This window comes from Miniopterus schreibersii, assembly GCF_964146895.1.
Source record: "Miniopterus schreibersii genome assembly, chromosome: X".
NCBI classification, from domain to species: Eukaryota; Metazoa; Chordata; class Mammalia; order Chiroptera; family Miniopteridae; genus Miniopterus; species Miniopterus schreibersii.
The window spans coordinates 31,387,139-31,407,262 of NC_138104.1; positions in this window are offsets into that span (position 1 = coordinate 31,387,139).

The window sequence follows — 20,124 nt, forward strand, 5'->3', positions numbered from 1 at the left end:
CTGCTGTAACTAACAGAAGACCACAGGCTGGGAGGCTTATAAACAGCAGAAATTTCTTTCTCACGGATCTGGAGGCTGGAATTTCAAAATCAAGGCACCAGCGGATTGAGTGTCTGTGAAGGTCCCCTTTCTGGGTCATGGATGGCTATCTTCTCTCCCTCCTCACATGGTGGAAGGGGCCACGGAGCAATCTGTGGTCTCTCATAAGAACACAAATTCCATTGATGAGGACTCCACTCTCAGGAACTAATTCTCAAAGGCCCTCCGTCCTACTACCATCACACTGGGAATCAGGTTTCAACGTATGAATTTGGGGGTGGACACAAAAATTCAGCCTATAGCAACATGTTTCGCTGTTATGGAAGAAGATTCCACCAGGTGCACATGTTTTTTAAAGTCGTGGCAAGGAAGGCAAAAAATCATGGAAATAGAAGAAAGGAATGGCTGAAGACAGTTAGAGGATGTCATGTTTGGGGAAGGCAGAAACTCTGCATTCAGCGCAGCTCAGTAGCTGTGCTACCCAGAAACCAGAGAGACTTGTAATGAAGATTAACAACTGAGAAAAAGTGTGTCTCCCTCAGGTCAGAAGCGATGGTGTTCTTTACATCTATTCAATCTGCACTCTACTCATCCGACATGTAAATCAAGGCTGTTTTCATTTGTTATTATTATTATTTTGACTTGCACCTCTTGTCATAACAGATACAGTGAATTTAAAGCAAATCTCTAGGTGAATTAATTGCTTTCAGAAGTGATTATCTTTTAGTGCCAGAGGCCAGAGGATAACTGAAGGGCAGTGGAAAGAGATCAAAAAAACCACATTGCTGCTTGAGAGACTCGGCAGCATTTACTAGCAGAAATATTAAGACTTGCCAGCAGTCAGATTTTGCATTTGGCCCTTTCAAAATGTACTGCAACTGAAGCCAAAATGTTGGGGTGCAGCTTATATAACCATCTGACTCTGAAACTGTTCAGAAATAGCCTTTCCCTGCACTACTCAGCCATAGAGATAGCACAGAAAATGTTCTGGTGTTGGATGGGACAATTATTTCACAACTGGATTACATCTTCCTCTTTTTTAAAATTACCTCCACATGTCTGTTATGCAAATATAGTGTCATCTTTTGGAAATGATATCCTTGTATAAGAGTATTCACTTTTAACTACATTGTGATCCGCAGGTGCTCAGTAGAAACCCTTGCCATTGTCTCAAGGCAGTGTCTGTCAATCCAATTTAATGATCATAAAGATCTTTCTCTGACTCCAAGGACCAGGGGTTCATTCAAGCAGATATCCTGTAGGGAGGTTTCTTAGTTGGCAGCAGATCTGTGCCTCAGGGTCCTTTCATTATACCTATTTAACACTTCTTACTATAAAGACAAAATTCTGCTACCTATTATGATGATAGCACAGACAGATGATTTTTTAAATTTATAAGTGAATGCCTCAGCTGTGAGATTAAAATCCATAAAGACTGTGAAAATACTTATTTTAAAAGTTAGACCAGTGCCAGGCACCCAGTGGATACTCAAGAAATATTAAGATGGTGATGATGGTGGCCCTTTGGGTTTAAGAGAATGGAAATTCTGTTTCTCTGAGCACTGAAAATTAGTTGAAGAGCTGCGCATTTTGCAAAATGCTTGCCTAAATCTGACCAAAACTCATTAAGCAACTTGTGGCAAATGCCCTTGGAGTCTCTGTAGTCTCTTAGACTACCAACGTGTGGGATGACCATATTTTGCTCCCCCAAAGACTGGAAAGTATTTCTCCAGTAGAGCTATTCTTTAGAGAGGAAAACAAACGCTTGGTGTTTTTTCACGAAATTAAAATCACTATCTACACTTCCTTCTTTTCTATACCCGGTGTTAGTTTTGTCTCAGGATAATTATTAATAGGAGTTAGATATTAATAATCTTTTCTTCTGAAGATCTCAAGTATATTACCTAGCATCTTCATTGTTCTAGCATTAGTATCTAAGAGGTACTCCAAGAAATGGCATTTCCACTTTAAAGATGAGAGAGCTAAGTCTGAAAATAACCGGTGGTGAGTTTATAGGTTATTTGAGACAATTGTCACAATAGATATGTAAAAAATGGGCATATCTTCTTGCTAGCCAGAAGGGAAAATTCTGAAAATTTTAATGGTACTCTGGGTAAACGAATGTTGTTTCACTCAGCAATTTAGTGACTATGATATTTTGCCAAAAATAGAGCAATGATTCTCAATAAGGAAGGTATGGCTTCCCCATGGGGCATTTAGAAATTTATAGGGACATTTTTGTTGTCATAATGATTGGGGGCCCTATCATTAGTGGACAGGAACCAGGGATACTAGACATCCTGTATTATGCAAGATAAGCCTGCATTTAAAAAAAAAAAAAAATTGTTCCATGATATGGGAGCTGTGGGAGCATGCAAATGAGTGATTATAATGAAATTGAGATTACAGAAGAGATAAAGTTATTAGTAATAAGGACCAGTGAATGACAATGTCTATGGAATTGAGGATTCCTGAGGAAGTCAGGTGTTATTACCAGTGCTCAGAACCCATCTTCATTCCTGATTGTGGAGGGTAGAATATCTAGAGGAAGCAGCATCTTAGTCCCAGGATGAAGTTTCACTCTTGATCCGTTGGTGGTGTTGAGAACACCTGGAGAAGCTGAATGTCATTCCCAATACTCAGGCCCCCTGTTGAACTTTGATGATAGGATACACATCCTGAAAAAGCACAAAGCCCACTATCAATTCCTTCTGGAAGGGGCTAATAATCTTTTTTGAAGATTTGTGTGGATTTCACTTGGGCCCTGTTTATGGAGTTGAAGATGCCTTCTAGGAAAGGTAGGTATTGTGCCAAATGTACAGGTCCCCTTTTCATCCCATCGACGGTGAACTCATCCAATCACATGGCTTTGAGTACCATGATGTGACTAAGAATCTCAAGTTTTAAACTTTAGCTTAGACCTCCCTTCTGAAAACCATACTTATATTTCCAATTGCCTATCAACATCTTCATTTAGATGTCTAATAGGCATTTCAAACTCAACATCCTCAAAGCTAAAATCAATATTCCTCTTCCCCGACCCTACAAAAGCTGCAATCTTGACCTTTTCAATAAATGGCAAATTTTACCATCCACAAGCTCAGGCTAAACACTTATACATCACTCTTCATCCTTGCATTTATCTCGTACTCCATATCCAATTCATCAGAAAATCCTGTTGGCTCTTTAAAACTTATCCAAAATCCAGCCACTTCTCACCATTTCTAGAGCTAAAACATTAGTCTAGCCCCAATCATTTTGTTTTTGCCTGGATTATTACAATATCCTCCTAAATGGACTCCTTGATTACACTCTTTCCTCCCCCTGCCAGACTATTCCCAATACAGCATCTAAGTCAGATATCATGTCATTCTTCTGCTCAAAACCCTGCAATAGCTCCCCACTTTACTCAGAATAAAGTATGAAGTTCTCAGAGTGGCCTACAGAGCTCTATATGATATGTCATCCTCCCATTAACTTACTACCTTAAAACATACTATTTAATTTACTTACCATATTTATTGTCTATCTCCTTCCCCCAACTTGGCTGTACACGCCATGAGAGCAGAGATGTTTGCCTGTTTTGTTCACTATTGTATTCCAACTACCTGGGGTAGTGTCTAGCACATAGTGAGTGCTCAATAAATATTTATTAGATGACTTTCAAACATCCCAATACATATTCATGTAGTTGAAAATCATTTTATACAGAGTAATTGGAGGAAATATTATTTTTGTTTTGTCTGAAACTTAATAAACATTTACCATCATTTGGAGAAATTATATCAAAGATAGCACTGGCACATAGTATTTGGGTATTTGAGTGTTGAATAGATATGAAGTAAACATGAGTAGCTGTCAAGTCAATGACTTTACCTACAGTTATAAGCATCGCACTTTTATTTATGTCTTCTGGAGTGGTTTTGCCTATGCATTTGCATATTTAAATACATACCATTTTATTATAAATTACTTTTCTTTCATTTACCCTTCATATCACTGTTAGGACATTTTTTTCTTTAAGCATATGTGTCAGTAGGTTACAGTATGTACAAAATATTTAAGAATTTTAAAGTGAGTTTTAAGACATATTATAAAGGGGGTATTGGGTTGAGAATCCCAGCAATGGAGCAATTAATACTTCCAGACTGCACAACTCATCTTTAATTTGTGACATTCCAGAGATAAGTATCTGGGCACTCTGTGAAAATATGGGGCAGATGGCATAGCTCAAACCCGCTAATGTTTAATAAAAGAATACTGTGTGGAAAGCTCTCACCAGTTTCACAGACTTGCTTGCCAAGGCTAGGAAGCACAATTTGCATGTCTATGATAGTAAGTAAATCCGATTTCTGGGCAATCATTAGCTACAACTACAAATTGGACAACTTTTGCATAAAGGCTTTGTTCCTCTCTCCTTCTCAGCACAAACCTCCCAAGAAATTTCAATCTAAACTCACCCAGATGTGTGTCTGCTTGCTTATGCCTAGCGTAGAACATGTTCTTAGCCCTATTGTCCCCAATCCATTTCCTGTCCAGTTCTTCCCAATCTTTCAAAGGTTTCTTCCAGGAGGTATCCCTTAAAACATGCTTCCTGACTTTTACTTCTTGGCTATTCCAGTCATCTGCTCCTTCCAGGATGAAGTGCTTGAGCTATATTGCATCCATCCCTACCCACCAGATTATTTCCAGTCCCAGATAGCTGTACCAGATTGATATGCAAGAATGACTAGCCACTTAATTTTGACAGTTTAAAAGCAAAATCAAATTGTTTCTTTCTTGCGCTTAGAGTTCTTTGCCCTTGTAACCTTGAACCTTATTTGAAGTGCATGCTAACATGACATTTTAATGCATGTAGTTACTACCCCTGTCTTTCAGGCCTGTACCAGATGAGTACAGACTTGGCTAAGAACCAGTCAGCCCTTTTGCTTTCTTATATTTCAGATGACACTGATGATGGTGTTGATGTACATTAGTGCAATTTGGGCTGAAAAGTCTAATGTGTGGTCCTTTAGTACATAAAGGTCCTTTAGTACAGCAGTTTTATAAAGTTCTTGTCACCTGTCTGAATCCCGAAGCACTTAATCAGTAATGAAAGTTTGATTATATCCTATAAGCTGGCATAAAGAACTTTGGTGAATGGTAGGCTGTAAGTTCTCTTTTAAAATAATGTAATTTCCTTTAAGTAAATCATTGCAGTTATAAGATACCCTCACCTATTTGGGCACCTTGCCAAAACAAGGAACAGATTACTGATATTCATGCACACTGTCCCACAAACAAATAAATCTGAGTTCAATGACCTCTGGCATTCATGATTTAGCTTTTAGCTTTGGTGTTGTAAACCGGAGCAAAGCTCTTCCCTCCCTGTGGACATCTGTTCACTTGTTGCCTTGCTTTCTCCTCTCTCTCCAACCAAGCTCCAGCCGTGCTCTGAGCTGCCCCTAAGTTCCCTCCCCCACCCCCACTGGAGGAGCAACTGCTACTGTTAACAGCAAAGAAGGAAGGAGGGAGGTAGAGAGGGGGAAGAAAAAGATGATGGAGCATTATAAAGAAGGAATAGATGGGTGAACTTGTGGTGACTCTGACCCCTTCACACCCTCTAGTGCCACTCAGATCCCAACCTTTATCTTCAGTTAGACCCGTCACCTGAGAAGCGAAGCATCACTTGAGAAGAACCAACTGCCATCACCTTTATTTTGGAACTATCATGTCTCCACCTCTGTTTGAACTAGAAGCTGCATAGAAGTTCCTGGAGTGTGAGATGATGCGACTTGCCAAAGGTCCTTCTGGAACTTGCTGAAGTTCCAGAATGCCAGAAAATTCAGGAAACATCCAGATCAGCAGGATTGCAGCTAGTCTAGAGAGCAAGAACTCTTTGTCATCTAAGGATCCAAACACCAAGTCACAAAACCAGCAGAACGTCTTGCCATTAATGCTAATGTTTGACAGAAAAGCCAAGAACTATTTTGCAGACATTGGGCACAGAAGCCTACCAACTTAATTCTACTTACGACTATGGCTCATATTGTTTGTGCAGTGAACCAGTAGCCAGGATTCATTCTTCAGCTGGTAACCAATGTCACAAACCCCAACAGCACAGAACACGTGAAAGAGCTGACATTGCATACAATTTGTTACGTCTGCCAACATATTCACACAGAGCAGCCACAAGATAAATCTAATGAGATTCTGACTTCCATAATTCTGGAGAAGAGGAGAGAAGATCTTAATATTAATGGGAAGTTAGCCCGGCCAGGTGTGGCTCAGTGGTTGAGCATCGACCTAGGATCCAGGAGATCGAGGTTCGATTCCCGGTCAGGGCACAGGCCCCGGTTTCGGGCTCGATCCCCAGCAGGGGGCGCGCAGGAGGCAGCCGATCAATGACTCTCTCATCGTTGATGTTTCTCTCTCTCTTCCTTTCCCTTCCTCTCTCTGAAATCAGTAAAGCTATATTTTTTTTAAAAATTAATGGGAAGCTAGTGGCTATTCAGGCACTCCTGATCTGTTGGAGTTCATCAAAGCAAACTTTGACAAAGAATCTGAAAGACAAAGCTTTTCCAGATAGTCTATAAAACAACCTATTATCAAAATAATCAGGGATTAGTGACTAGATTACAGAATTTAGTGAAAAGCTCTGTATTATCGGTACCTGGAGATACATGAATGAGTCCTGTTCTTTTTTGTGATCACACTGCGATAAAACAGTAACTTTGATAAAGTGCCCCTATAAGGAATAAAAGGCTGGTTCAATGTCTGTGATGACAAAATAGATTTAGTCATTGAAGCTGAAGAGGCAGCAGAACAAAGAAAGGTCCAGAGCACACAGCCAGATCTATGCCAAGGGAATGCTGCAACTGAGGTTGCAGTTCTCACATGCACACTAGCAAGGATGATGAAACTGATGATGTTCCTGGCCACCTGCTGTGAAGATGACATTGTGCCACATGCCCTTTCCTCTCTTACAGAACATATCTAGAACCTTGATTAGTGGTACCAGGATACTACTGTGATAGCTTTGCCTATATATTGGAAGAACAGAATCTAATAAACTCGAAGTCCTACTTATATAGGCAACACCTATCTTCATTTAATTAATCAAAGACTTCTGTGTACATTGTTTGATATACAAGTATATAGACTGAAGGCAGACTTTGCAAGTTGCTCCATGAAGCTGCCATCTATGATGTCTCCTGGCTTTCCTGCTACAATGTCCAGTAGAAGGCCTGAGTGCTGAGCCCAGAATGGCATCAAATGTGTGCTAGGATTTTTCTAGTCTAGCTGAAGCTGTGTATGAAACTTCCTAAACTATGATCAAGAAGAAGCAGCTACTTACTGCTCATTCTCATATTTCAGCAGCTCCTGGAGATCATAGACAGGCCTGATGGTCACCGGAGCAACCTGAGAAGTGCTGCATATGAAACTTTGATAAAAACTGTGAAAAACAGTACCAGGCACTATTATCCTTCAGTTTAAAAATTGACTGTGGCAGCTCTGGTGTAACAGCAAAGAGTGTATCAATACAGATGAAGTCACATATGAAAGCACTTCTGATAAGTTCCAATTAAGTGACCTTCAGGCTTTGCTCTACATAACTCTTCAGAATGTTCTCTGAAAAGTGCAGCATTAAGATGAGATGATGGCCTCCCTGTTAAGGATTTTTCATTATTTTAGGGAAAACTCCCTGCTAAGAGTTTTTCAGAACTCTTCAAAATATTCTCTGAAATGTGCAACATCAAGATGAGGTAATGGTCTCACTGTTAAGGATTTTTATTGGAGACTGTAAGATAAGTGGAAGACTTACGTCACATCTTGAAATTCACTGTCTTTCTTTTTGTTGATGGAGGACATGGGAATGAGAATGCCCATAGGTCTGTGAAGCCACAGATTCTGTGAGTGTTGGGGATAGTGTCCTTGTTATTGGTGGAGAGTTTAACAAATACACAGAGGTAGTATTGAGTGTGTTTCAGCAAACCTGCCAATTCCAGTTGGACAAGTCAGATTGCGACATTGTGGATTATCTGAGTGAGCTAAGGGAAAGCTGCTTGGAAGCCGATACTGCAATTATCCAAGGATCGAAGGGACAAGGATCGAAGGGACAAGGATCGAAGGGGAGTGCATACCCAGATGGACTGCTGATGCAACCAAGAGTAGAATTTGGTCTGTCTTTCTTCGACCTCATTGCTAGATTTGAGGGTCATACAGAGAGCATAGGTACTGATGCTGCTAACCTGATAGGGAACTTACATACAGCATTACGAGAGGACGTACTAAAATTAATAGCAGCTAGGTTGATGATTCTTGAAATCTTAAGTAAAGGATAGAGATTCAAAACTAGCAAGACTAAACCTTTGTTCCATGGACAGTAAACTATCTAAAGAAACTGAAGAACCAATGTCAATCTATGACCAATGGAATGATACTTAAAATCGTCAGTGAAAACGTGCAGTCTTTCAAAAAACCTCAAGGAGTGTGCACAGGTGTTGAAAATATACCACATTGAAAATTCTACCACAGGAGCAGCAGCTATTAGCAGCAGCACTGTGTTTTTGTTTTTGTTTAAATATGTCTTTATTGATTTCAGAGAGAGAGAGGGAGAGGGAGGGAGAGAGAGAGAGAAACATCAATGATGAGAATCATTGATCGGCTGCCTCCTGCATGCCCCCTGCTGGGGATCGAACCCACAACCTGGGCATGTGCCCTGACCCAGGAATAGAATCTCAATCTCCTGGATCCCAGGTCCATGCTCAATCTCTGAGCCAAGCTGTCTGGGCAGCAGCCATGCTGTTGATTAGCTATGTAAACACTGACTTCAGAGAAAACCATTAGGGTAGCCACCTTGGAAAAGAGAAAAAGAATGGATTTACTTATTTGAAGGAGGAGGAGGAGAAGGAAGGGGGAAAGAGAAAGGGAAATGAGAAGAGGAAAAAAAATGGAACCTATTTCTTCCTAAGTAATGCCATAATTCACTTTTCAGTATTTGGGCTGGGGCTGAGAGGAATGACTGATTTTTCCAGAGAGGATAGATTTGGACCAGCAATTGTGTTTTGTCATAAAAGCAGCTTGACCTATTCTACTGATGATCAGGATGGTGTCTGGGTTTGTGAACCTTTGCCGCACATTGTTTGCATTCAGGCTAAAAGGAGGTGAGGAATACATTATAATTGGAACATGGATGAATGAACCTATAGCTACATTCTCGACTTCAAGCCATTGAAGTCTAACTTTTTCCTTAAAAAGAAAGCAGGAGGAGGGATGCTAAATGTTGCATTCCATAAAACTAACTGAAGTCCTGTCTGTGGATGGACCACGTGTGATGTAAAAAAAAAAAAAAAAAAAAAAAAGACTTTTTTAAGGTTTTTTGATTGTTGTTAATTATCATCATCATTTTAGATAAAACTCTAACAAATGGTCAGAATAAAAATCTAGACTTCCAATATAAAAGCAAAGCAAAACAAAATGAAAATCAACTCACAACCTAAAAAAAAATTAAATTATGGAAAGTGGCACCACAAAGAAAAAGAAAGCTCCCTCTTGACTTGTGTATGGCAAGCTGGATACCCACCCCCTTTTGTAAAGGTGAGGCCAAGGAGTTTACCAAAAAAATTATAATAAATATAAATACATAAAAATACAGCAAATTTAAGTAACTAGTTTGGTCTGAAAAATGAGGATAAAGTTAATGATCAAACAAAACCTAGCGAGAGAACCATTTGGCAATTGTTTGACTTTCAATTCTCTTTCATTTGATTGTCTCCAATGTAGTATTATTTTCTTGCTACACTTTAAAACCAAATAACCACAAAAATAGCCAAAAATATATGCATAAATGGTGTGTGTGTGTATAATCACCCCTCTCGTGATGAAAACAACACTTATAAAAGGTTTCATGCTGCTATTGCAACTAAATATTAATGTAATGATCTCAAACTTTCCTTATAAAAAAAAAAAAAAAAGCAAATTTTAGGGAAAATACAAATTTACTCCTCTCCAAAAGAAAAGGAAAGAAGCAATCTTTCTTCCTTCATGTAGATCTGAAGTTGATCCTAATCGAATAGCCCCTTATCATTATATTTGGCTAATGGTATTGTGTGTTAAAATACTCCCAAACTATATTTGACAGTCCATGCACCCAGTCCAAGCTTGATGCTTCCAAACTGGTCCATTTTTTCACAAAGCAAAAAGGTTAGCAGGTTAGTTTTAATCAAGCCAAATACTGATAAAAGCAAATCCCTTGAAATGGGCCGGTCCTCAAAAGCTTGTTGAAGGCTGGTTCAGCTAAGCACTGATTAAGAGTATTGATGCTGATATGATGCTCACCCAATCTTATCTGGAATTGAACATCTTTGTTCTCCAAACCTGGGCCAAAAATCTGACACTGATTTTGGTTCATAATAGGTCACAAGTATCAAAAGAATAGCCCAAGTAGGAAGTGGAAATATGGCTAGAAATGAAAACTGTCAGAGTTCTGAAAATGTACGGCAGCAGTGAATCTCAATGAAGTGGGGGAACATGTGTAAATATCAGAGGAGAGAGTGGTGAAGGGAGAAGATGGTGTGTTAGTTTGAAAACAAAACAGAAATTTGTCTCAATGTTGTTTTGTCATCACGAGTCAATCTATTTTTTGTTTGCTTTTCTCTTTTTTTAATTAATGTATAGTTGATACACAATATTGTGTTAGTTTCAGGTGAACCAGCATAGTGATTCGACATTTATATTCTTTACGATGTGATTACCACAATAATTCTAGTAACCATCTGTCACCATACAAAGTTATTACAATGATATTGGCTGTTTTCCCTATGCTGTACATTATATCCCTGTGACTTATTATTGTTTTATAACTGGAGGTTTGCACCTCTCATTTCTCTTCACCTTGCTTACCTATTGCCCCTACCCTCCTCTCTTCCAGGGAGCAGAAGTCTTTCCTGTTTTCTTTTGATGAACACAAAAATCCCATACTCTTTTTAAAGTTATATAAAATTTCAAAATAGAGTAATTCACTTATGAGATTTTTGTGCTTATCAAAAGAAAACAGGGAAGAAATAGGTGTATTTCCCCCTGTTCTTCCTGCTAAGTACAACTAGTAAATCTTGGACATTATGTGTAAAACAAACATAAGAAGACTCTGACAGGTCGAGAAAAGCTGACTGGGGAGGAAACTTAAGACTCATCTCACCTTCTCCAGTCCTCAGATTGAGATTTAGATCATCAGTTCCCCTGGTTCTCAGGCCTTTTGGTCTCAGACTGATTTACACTGCTGGGCAAAAGGCAGTTTATAGGACTTCACAGCCTACATAATCACATGAGGCAATTTCTCATAATAAATATTATCTATTATGATTCTGTTTTCCTAGAGAACCCTCACACACACATATATTAAAGTCCTTTTTTTATTTCTTCAAAAATTTTTCTTAAAAATTTTTAATGTTGACATTATTGTAGATGCCCCCTTCATCCCCCTTTGCCCACCTCTGCCCACTCCCTCCTCTCCCTCCTCAGTTACATAAGATGTAACCCACAGGGGAAACTGGGCAAAGGGTACATGGAATTTCTCTGTTCTATCTTGGCAACTTCCTGTGACTCTGTATTTATTTCAAATTAAGAGTTAAAAAACAGAAGACATAAGGCATTGAAGTTTGAAAAACACTGCTAGAAAAAACACACATAGACAACCACTTAAGAGGTCAAGAGAACTTTTGCTAATCTCTATTTTGAGATTTAATCCACATTCTATTTGAATAAAACTTCAGTTCAAGATTATACTTTTATTTTAATCCCTGGGTTTCTACTTTTTAAAGTTTGATGGTGGTTTCATAAAAATGTAGAATAGTAACACAAGTTTTTCCACTTCTGATCCCGATCCATTGACGCTTATCTAGAGAAATTGTCTCAATTAAATATGAAGCCTAAATTTATAACATTTTAAAATTTAAATTAAAGTTTTCTGGAGAAAGGAGTAGAAAATTTGCGATGAAAAAGTAAACTCCATCATCCAAATTGATCTAGTAATATTTAGAATATCTTTTCAGAGTCTGACCACTATAACCCCTACTCGCATATTACTGGGTTGTGCTCTCAGAACATGCTCAGCAAAGTTCACTGTATCATCTAGAAACAGCAACTAAAGAACAGGGACTTCAATAAGATTTAAACATTTTTTTCTAGCATAAAACATTTTTTAAGCTAGATGATTCAAAGCTGACAATAGCAAATCTAAAGTCACAGGGATGTATTTTTATGCTTATGATCTTTCATCTTTTGCATTGGCTCAAGATTGTCTCATTGTTCAGTATGGCTACTGGGGCTCTAGCCATTAATGTCTACATTACCAGCAAGAAGCAGGAAATGTAAAAAGAATGCATATGCCAAATGTTCCCTCTTTCCTAAGGAGAGTTTCTGGAAGTCCCATCCTATCTCTCACTTACCAAAGGCCATCCAAAATAAAATTGGGTTTTGTTATTAACTAAGAAAGTGGAAATGTATATTAGGTAGCTAGCAGTCTCTATCAAATATGAAAATAATTAGCCCTAGCTAGTTTTGCTCAGTGGTTAGAGCATCAGCCTGTGAACTGAAGGGTCACAGGTTCAATTCTGGCCAAGGGCACGTACCTCTGTTGCAGGCTCGATCCCTGTAGGAGGCAACCAATCGATGTTTCTCTCTCTCTCTCTTCCTTTCACTCTCTCTGAAAAGCAATGGAAAAAATATCCTCGGGTAAGGATAACAACAACAACAAAAAGTATTATAGCCAGCATTATGGGTTGAAAATAAGCCCAAAGAGTACCAAATCAGTCCCCAAATATCCTAAACCTGGCAAAAGACAATCTTTGGCAGTAAGGAAAACAGGCTCTCGTGTCATTGGATCTTGGAAGAACATATAACCTGTGAAGTTCTGGTCAACAAGAAATGAGACAATTGGATCAACAAAAATTTTGTGAAGATTGCAGACTATCAGTTGCAAAACTCAAAGGGAAGGTGTAGATTGAAATACAGTTATTCACAGTGTCTAAACATATATTGCAGTTAAACCAGATCCACCGAGAGTGCCTCACCCAGCAGAATGAGCAGTTTCATTGGAAGCATCCTACAAATTCTATAATAAATAGCAAGATAGTATCCTTAGCAATAAATATATCAAGGAGATTTTCTCTAAACTTCGGGGAAAGGCTGATCATTTGTAAAATGAGCACTTCACTAAAAATAAACTAAGATGCCATTAGTATCTCCATTTTACAGATGGAGAAACTGCGGCTTGGTGAAATTAAGACACATGCAAATTCACGTGGCTAAGAATTGGCAGAGCCTAGATTCTTCTAGGCCCAGAACACTATACTACTGTCTGTGACACAAAATCACCATTACTTAAAAAATATATATTTTAGCTCTATGTTTAATCTAGATATAAAAGGCATTTACTGCTCTATTCTAGAAACAGATTATTTTATTTTCAGACCACTTTAGAAAGTTAATATTATTCAAGGGTATAAAAAATACGATTTCTGAAAAATACTGTGTGGTTAACTGGGAGAACTAAGCCTGCTAGTCATTGGAGGTTTCCTAGCCAGCTGAGTCTACCAGCAATGGATCCATCCTACTCTCCAGAGAAGACCAGCCCAGCTGCATCTCTCCTCCAGCATTCTGTCCAGCTGCTCCAAAGTGCTTTGCTTGTAGGGGCAGCCATGGCCAGCTCTACCCGTGAAAGATAAAGGACCCTGATTATGGAGAGTATTCCTGCTGCAAACGATACCTTTTCACAGTTGCTTGTTTGTTTTATTTAAAACCCCTTGACAGCCCTCTGCTTTCTCTGCTTCTATAAATAATCAACCTTAATGATAAAATATAACCTGCACATTCAAATGCACATTTACTTCTATACATTTCCGTGCCCTGAATAGTCACAGCTACAAAGACATCAGTTTTGAACATGAGCATATGGTTCTGAAAACTTCATATTTCAAATCCACAATTCAACTTAAGAATGGAACATAATGTTTTCATTAACACCGATGATACATAAAATTGCTTCTTAAAAAAATGACAAAACCTGGACTTGAGCTATGAGGTTGGAGCTTTGAAGCTACTGAGGATTGAATATTTATGTTGAACAAAATTATGTCTGACAATGACATAAAGCATGCATAAAATATTGTTTAAATTCACAATGCTTCTGTTCAGTCCTTAAAAGAAACTTGTAGAAAGTTTCCTCAATTCCCTAGCAAGTAACTTTTAGTTCATTGCAAGCTCTCTATCATTGACATTTGCACTGACTCCCCTTTGTCCAGATAGTGTGAATATGTTCTCCTTGCTGGTCATCAGCTTCTCCAATTCCCCTCAGAACCCCTTTGGGTGCATGTTTCAGAAAGAGACTGCAGAGAGATGCAGGAATCACAATCACATATTACTCCGGAGTGACTTGGGACTCTAAAAAACACCTGGCATTCAGTGAGCAAACAAAGAACTGAAATGCAGTCATTGAAAAGATCTTTCATTTAAATGTACTTCTAACAAAAGATGCCAGATACTCCCTGTCTTACCCCAAAAGGAAACATTCAATTTATTCCTTAATGCTGAGCCTAGGGAGCTGCAGTCCAAAGTTCTCCCACTGTTTGCAAATTGTTCTTTTTTAAAATTAAATTTATTGAGGTGACATTGGTTAATAAAGTTATATAGGTTTCAGGTGTACAATTCTATAATATATAATCTGTGTGTTGTATTGTGTATTCATCACTCCAAGTCAAGTCTCCTTCCATCACCATTTATCCCCCCTTTACCCTCTTCTACCTCCCCCACCCCCCTTCCCCTCTGGCAATCACCATGCTGTTGCCTGTGTCTATGAGGTTTTTTATCTTTTGCCTCATCCCTTCACATTTGTCACCCAGCACCCCACTAACCCCCACCCCTCTGACAGTTGTCAGTCTGATCCATATACCCATGACTCTGGTTCTATTTTGCTTGTTAGTTTTGTTCATTAGGTTCCACATATAAATGAAATCATGTGGTACTTGTCTTTCTGTGACTGGATTATTTCACTTAGCGTGATACTCTCCAGGTCCATTTATGCTGTCCCAAAGGGTAAGATTTCCTTCTTTTTTTACAGCCAAGTAATATTCCATTGTGTAAATGTACCACAGCTTCTTTATCCACTCATCTACTGATAGGCACTTGGGCTGCTTCCAAATCTTAGCTATTGTAAATAAGGCTGCAATGGACATAGGGGGGCATATATTCTTTTGAATTAGAGTTTGGTGGTTCTTTGGATATATTCCCAGAAGTGGAAATGCTGGGTCATGAGGCAGTTCCATTTTTAAATTGTTGAGGTGCCTCCATACTGTTTTCCACAGTGGCTGCACCGATCTATATTCCCATCAACAGTGCATGAGGGTCCCCTTTTCTCCACACCGTCACCAACTCGTGTTATTTGTTAATTTATTGATGGCAGCCATTCTGATAGGTGTGAGGTGATATCTCATTGTGGTTTTAATTTGCATCTCTCTGACGATTATTGAGGTTGATGATGTTTTCATATGTCCCTTGGTCATCTGTATGTCCTCTTTGGAGAAGTGTCTATTTAGGTTATTTGTCTACTTTTTTAATTGGATTGTTTGGGGAGAGGTTGTGTTGAGTTTTATATGTTATTTATGAATTGTAGATATGAGCTCATCAGATGTGTGACTGGCAAATATGTTCTCCTATTCAGTGGGTTGTCTTTTCATTTTGTTGATAGTTTACTTTGCTGTGCAAAATTTTTTAGTTTGATGTAGTCCCACTTATTTTTTTTTCTTTTGTTTCCCTTGCCCAAGGAGATATTTCAGAAAAAGTACTGCTACTAGAAATGTCCAAGATTTTACTGCTTATGTTTTCTTCTAGGATTTTTATGGTTTTGAGTCTAATATTTAAGTCTTTAATCCATTTTAAGATTATTTTTGTGTATGATGTAACAAGGTGGACTAGTTTGTTTTGTTTTGTTTTGTTTTTTGCATGTATCTGTACAATTTCCTCCCAACACCATTTATTGAATAAACTATCTTTACCCCATTGTATGTTCTTGCCTCCTTTGTCAAATGTTAATTGACCATAAAGGCATAGGTTTATTTCTGGGCTCTCTACTTTGTTCCATTGATCTACATGTCTGTTTTTATGCCAGTACCATGCTGTTTTGATTACTATGACCTTCCTCCAAATTTGTTGTTTCTCAAGATTGCTGAGGCTATCTAGGGTCTTTTGTGGTTCCATGTAAATTTTTGGAATATTTGTTCTAGTTCTGTGAAATATGCCATTGGTATCTTGATAGGAATTGTGTTGAATCTGTAGGTTGCTTTGGGTAGTATGGACATTTTAATGATGTTAAGTCTTCCTATCCACAAATACAGTATATGCTGAGGTACTAATGTTTATATCAAACAAAATATACTTTAAAACAAAGGCTATAACAAGAGACAAAGAAGGATCCAGCAATTCCACTTCTGGGTATTTATCTGAAGCAACCCAAGACACTAAAAGAAAAAGACTTATGCATCCATATGTTCATTGCAACATTATTTGCAATAGCCAAGGTATGGAAGCAAACTAAGTGCCCATCAATAGATGAATGGATAAATAAGAAGCAGTACATATATGCAATGTAATATGACTCTACCATAAAAAAGAATGAGTGGCCTGGCCGGTGCGGCTCAGCGGCTGAGCATCAACCTAGGATCCAAGAGATTGCAGTTCGATTCCTGGTCAGGGCACATGCCAGGGCTGAGAGCTCAATCCACAGTAGGGGGCATGCAGGAGGCAGCCGATCAATGACGACTCTCTCATCATTGGTGTTTCTATCTCTCTCCCTCTCCTTTCCTCTCTCTGAAATCAATAAAGATATATTTTTTTTAAAAAATGAGTGAAATAAGTCAAACAAAAAAAGATGAATGTCCTACGATTTCACTTATATGTGGAATCTAAAAAACAAAAATAAACAAACAAGCAGAACAGAAACAGACTCATAGATACAGAGAACATTTTGACTATTGCTAAATAGAAGGGGGGTTGAAGGGATGGGTGAAAAAGGTGAAGGGATTAAGAAGCACAAATTGATAGCTACAGAATAGTCACTGGGATGTAAAGTACAGCATAGAGAAGATAGTCAATAATATTGTAATAACTATGTATGGTGCCAGGTGGGTACTAAATTTATCGGGGTGATCACTTCATACTTATAGAAATCTCTAATCACTATGTTGTACACCTGAAACTAATATAGTATTATATGTCTACTATAATTGAAAAATAAAAAAATTATTTAAAAAAGTAATAAGCACAAGAGACTTGTAAATGTACCTTTGAAAAAGGTTCACAAATTTAATATTATATATATGTGGGCTTATCTTTCTAAGATAAAAAAAACTCCTGAGAAAATCAGATTGTTCCCATTGATAAGGAGTGAGCTTTTAACTTTGAAGTCTTATCTGAGTTTTGAAAGAAAAAGGAGTAAGATTTTAGAGAAGTTGAAAATTGATAGTCCAAGGGCTGATTTTTTCCCCTTAGAGATCTTTTGTTTTTGCTTTTTGGAGGGGTAGCAGAGACTTTGGCGTTGTTTCATTATGTTTTGCTATGAATGCTTTTCAGTGAGGATCACACTGTCCAGTTTTCCTCTAGTAACATCTCTCCCTATTGTCCTCCACGTGGCTGCATCATACACCTGGCACCAGACAGCCTTCGAGTTTGTAGCTCTTCTTGGCCTAGAGAATTTTAAGGCTGAAAGAGACATTAGAGATGATCTAGTCCCCTTTCTAAAACAGCTTCCTGTAGCCCCACTCCTCCACCTCTATGCAATGTTCCTTGTAATAGAAAAGAAACACGATGCAAAATGCTCTTCTCTCACTGCAGTCAGCGAATTTCTGATGTTCCAGGTCATGGCAAGTTCACCACTTTGACAGCTCATGTGCTTTTAGTATGAGAGCTTTCCTGTTGGTGGCAGAATAACCTCTGTGTACTATGATGGCCTCCACAGAATGGATTTTTATTCCAAGTCCAGTGGTAGTGTAGCAACTCTATGTACATGCTATAGACAGAGATGGGCCTTGTGGGTATGATTTTTGGTTAAAAGCTTCAAAACTGTGCTGGAACACCTGAGCATAGACATGTAACTTTATTTCTCACTGGTAGAGCTCATTCCCTACGCCTGGTTTGATAATGAATTGAGGAGGGTTCTTTGGGCTTGCTGCTATTGTTGCTTTTGTATAAGAGTTCTAAATCCATCAGGGTCACAAGGAGAATCAGCTTAACCTTGAGTAAAATCCATTGGAAAGCAGGGAAATTGCATTTCTGTTGCAGGTGCAGGCTTGGATGGCCTTTCCCCCATACATCTGCCTACAAGTTCTTATTGTTTCTAAGGCAAATAAAGCGAAGGCCATTTGGCATAAGAAATGCTTTTGCTCCTGACTTTGCCTGAAAACCCCCTCAACTGCAAGGAAGTTGAGAGGAGCCATATGCTGCCTCTATCGTTCACTAGTCTGCTGTGCCACATACTGGAGCGTTGTGGTGCTGGGGATGTCTCTTGAGCATATGGAAAATAAAGTTGCAGAGTTGCAAAGCTCTAGCTCAGCAAATGCGATGGCAAGTTGGTAACGATTTCAAACATATTTGGGAGAATGGGCTCTTCCCGAGTCAGAGGGAAGTGGATTGCAGAACCCCCCGATTGGTGCCCTGCAAAATCCTCCTTTGTATCAGCAGGAGATAAACTAGGACCCACATTGGGAAGGATCATCAACCTCAGTGTGGTTCTCTAGGCTGATGCAGTGAAGGCAGAAGAGAGGCTGGCCGACTGATGTTAACGCTGCCTCCATGGGGTTCTGCCCCAGCTCATTTGCTGTGTGTGTCCACGTGTACTGTGTGTGTGTGGGGGGGGGGGGGGGGTTAAATTCCAAACCTTGGGAGACAGCAGCAGCTAGCTTGAGATACTCTCAGGTTCCTGAAGAGCTGAACCAAACTTCAGAGCCAATAGCTTCTGTTCAGTGGGCGGTTTCCCGTCCTCTATGCTCCCAATAGAAACATCAACGGACATGATGTGGTCCCAGTGGGACTAAAATTGTTTGTCCTTTTGTAGAATGAACATGCTTAACTTTTTGTTTGTTTTTTAATTTTTTATTTTTGTTTAAAATATTACAGATGTCCCTTTTTCTCTCCAGTGATCCGTTCCACTCCATCCCACCCCTCTCCCCAGTCCCTCTCCCCACCATTGTCTGTGTCCTTGGGTTGTGCATATATGCATATAAGTTCTTTGGTGACTCTCTCCCCCTCCACCCACCCGCCCTCCTCCATCCTTCTGACATTCGTCAGTCTCATCTATGCTTCCATGTCATTGAATCTATTCTGTTCATCAGTTTATTAAGTTCTTTAGATTTCACGTAAAAGCGAGATCATGTGATGTTTGTCTTTCTCTGCCTGGCTTATTTCACTCAGCATAATATTCTCCAGGTCCTTCCATACTGCTTAACTTCTTAATCATTAAAAAAACAAAAGACACCTCAGTCAGAAGCACCTCTGCCATTTAGGTTTCAGAACAAAACTTGTGGGGGTTTTCCTCCTTTGCACCTTGCAAATAGGAAACAGATACAGTTATGTGAAAACTGTTGCTCAGATAGGCAAAATCTAAAGCTGAGAGCTTTACAAACACATAAAGATTCTTAGTCTATTAAGTATGTGCATGCACGCAAGCACACATACACACACACACACACACACACACACACATACCCCTCTTCTAATAAAAATAGTGCACTGGGACTTTTTTCCCCCTTAAGTGTGTTCTTTACTTATCTTGTCACCAGCCCAAGAGAAAACTACTTGGTATTAGCTTAAAGGCTCTGTCTTACTCCACAATGAATCACAGATTTCCTTCTGCTCAGAGTACCCTCAAGGACTTTCTTCTCTGGTCATTCAAATTTTTTTTTTTTTTAATTCATCCATTATGTCTTTGTCTGCTCACAAGGCACCATATTGTAAAATGTGAGTGAGACGTAGATATTGCACTGCTCGTAAGGAACTGAAGACCTAGAGAGGAGAGGAGGCATCTACAAATATTTATTTAGAGCCTACCTACTGCTC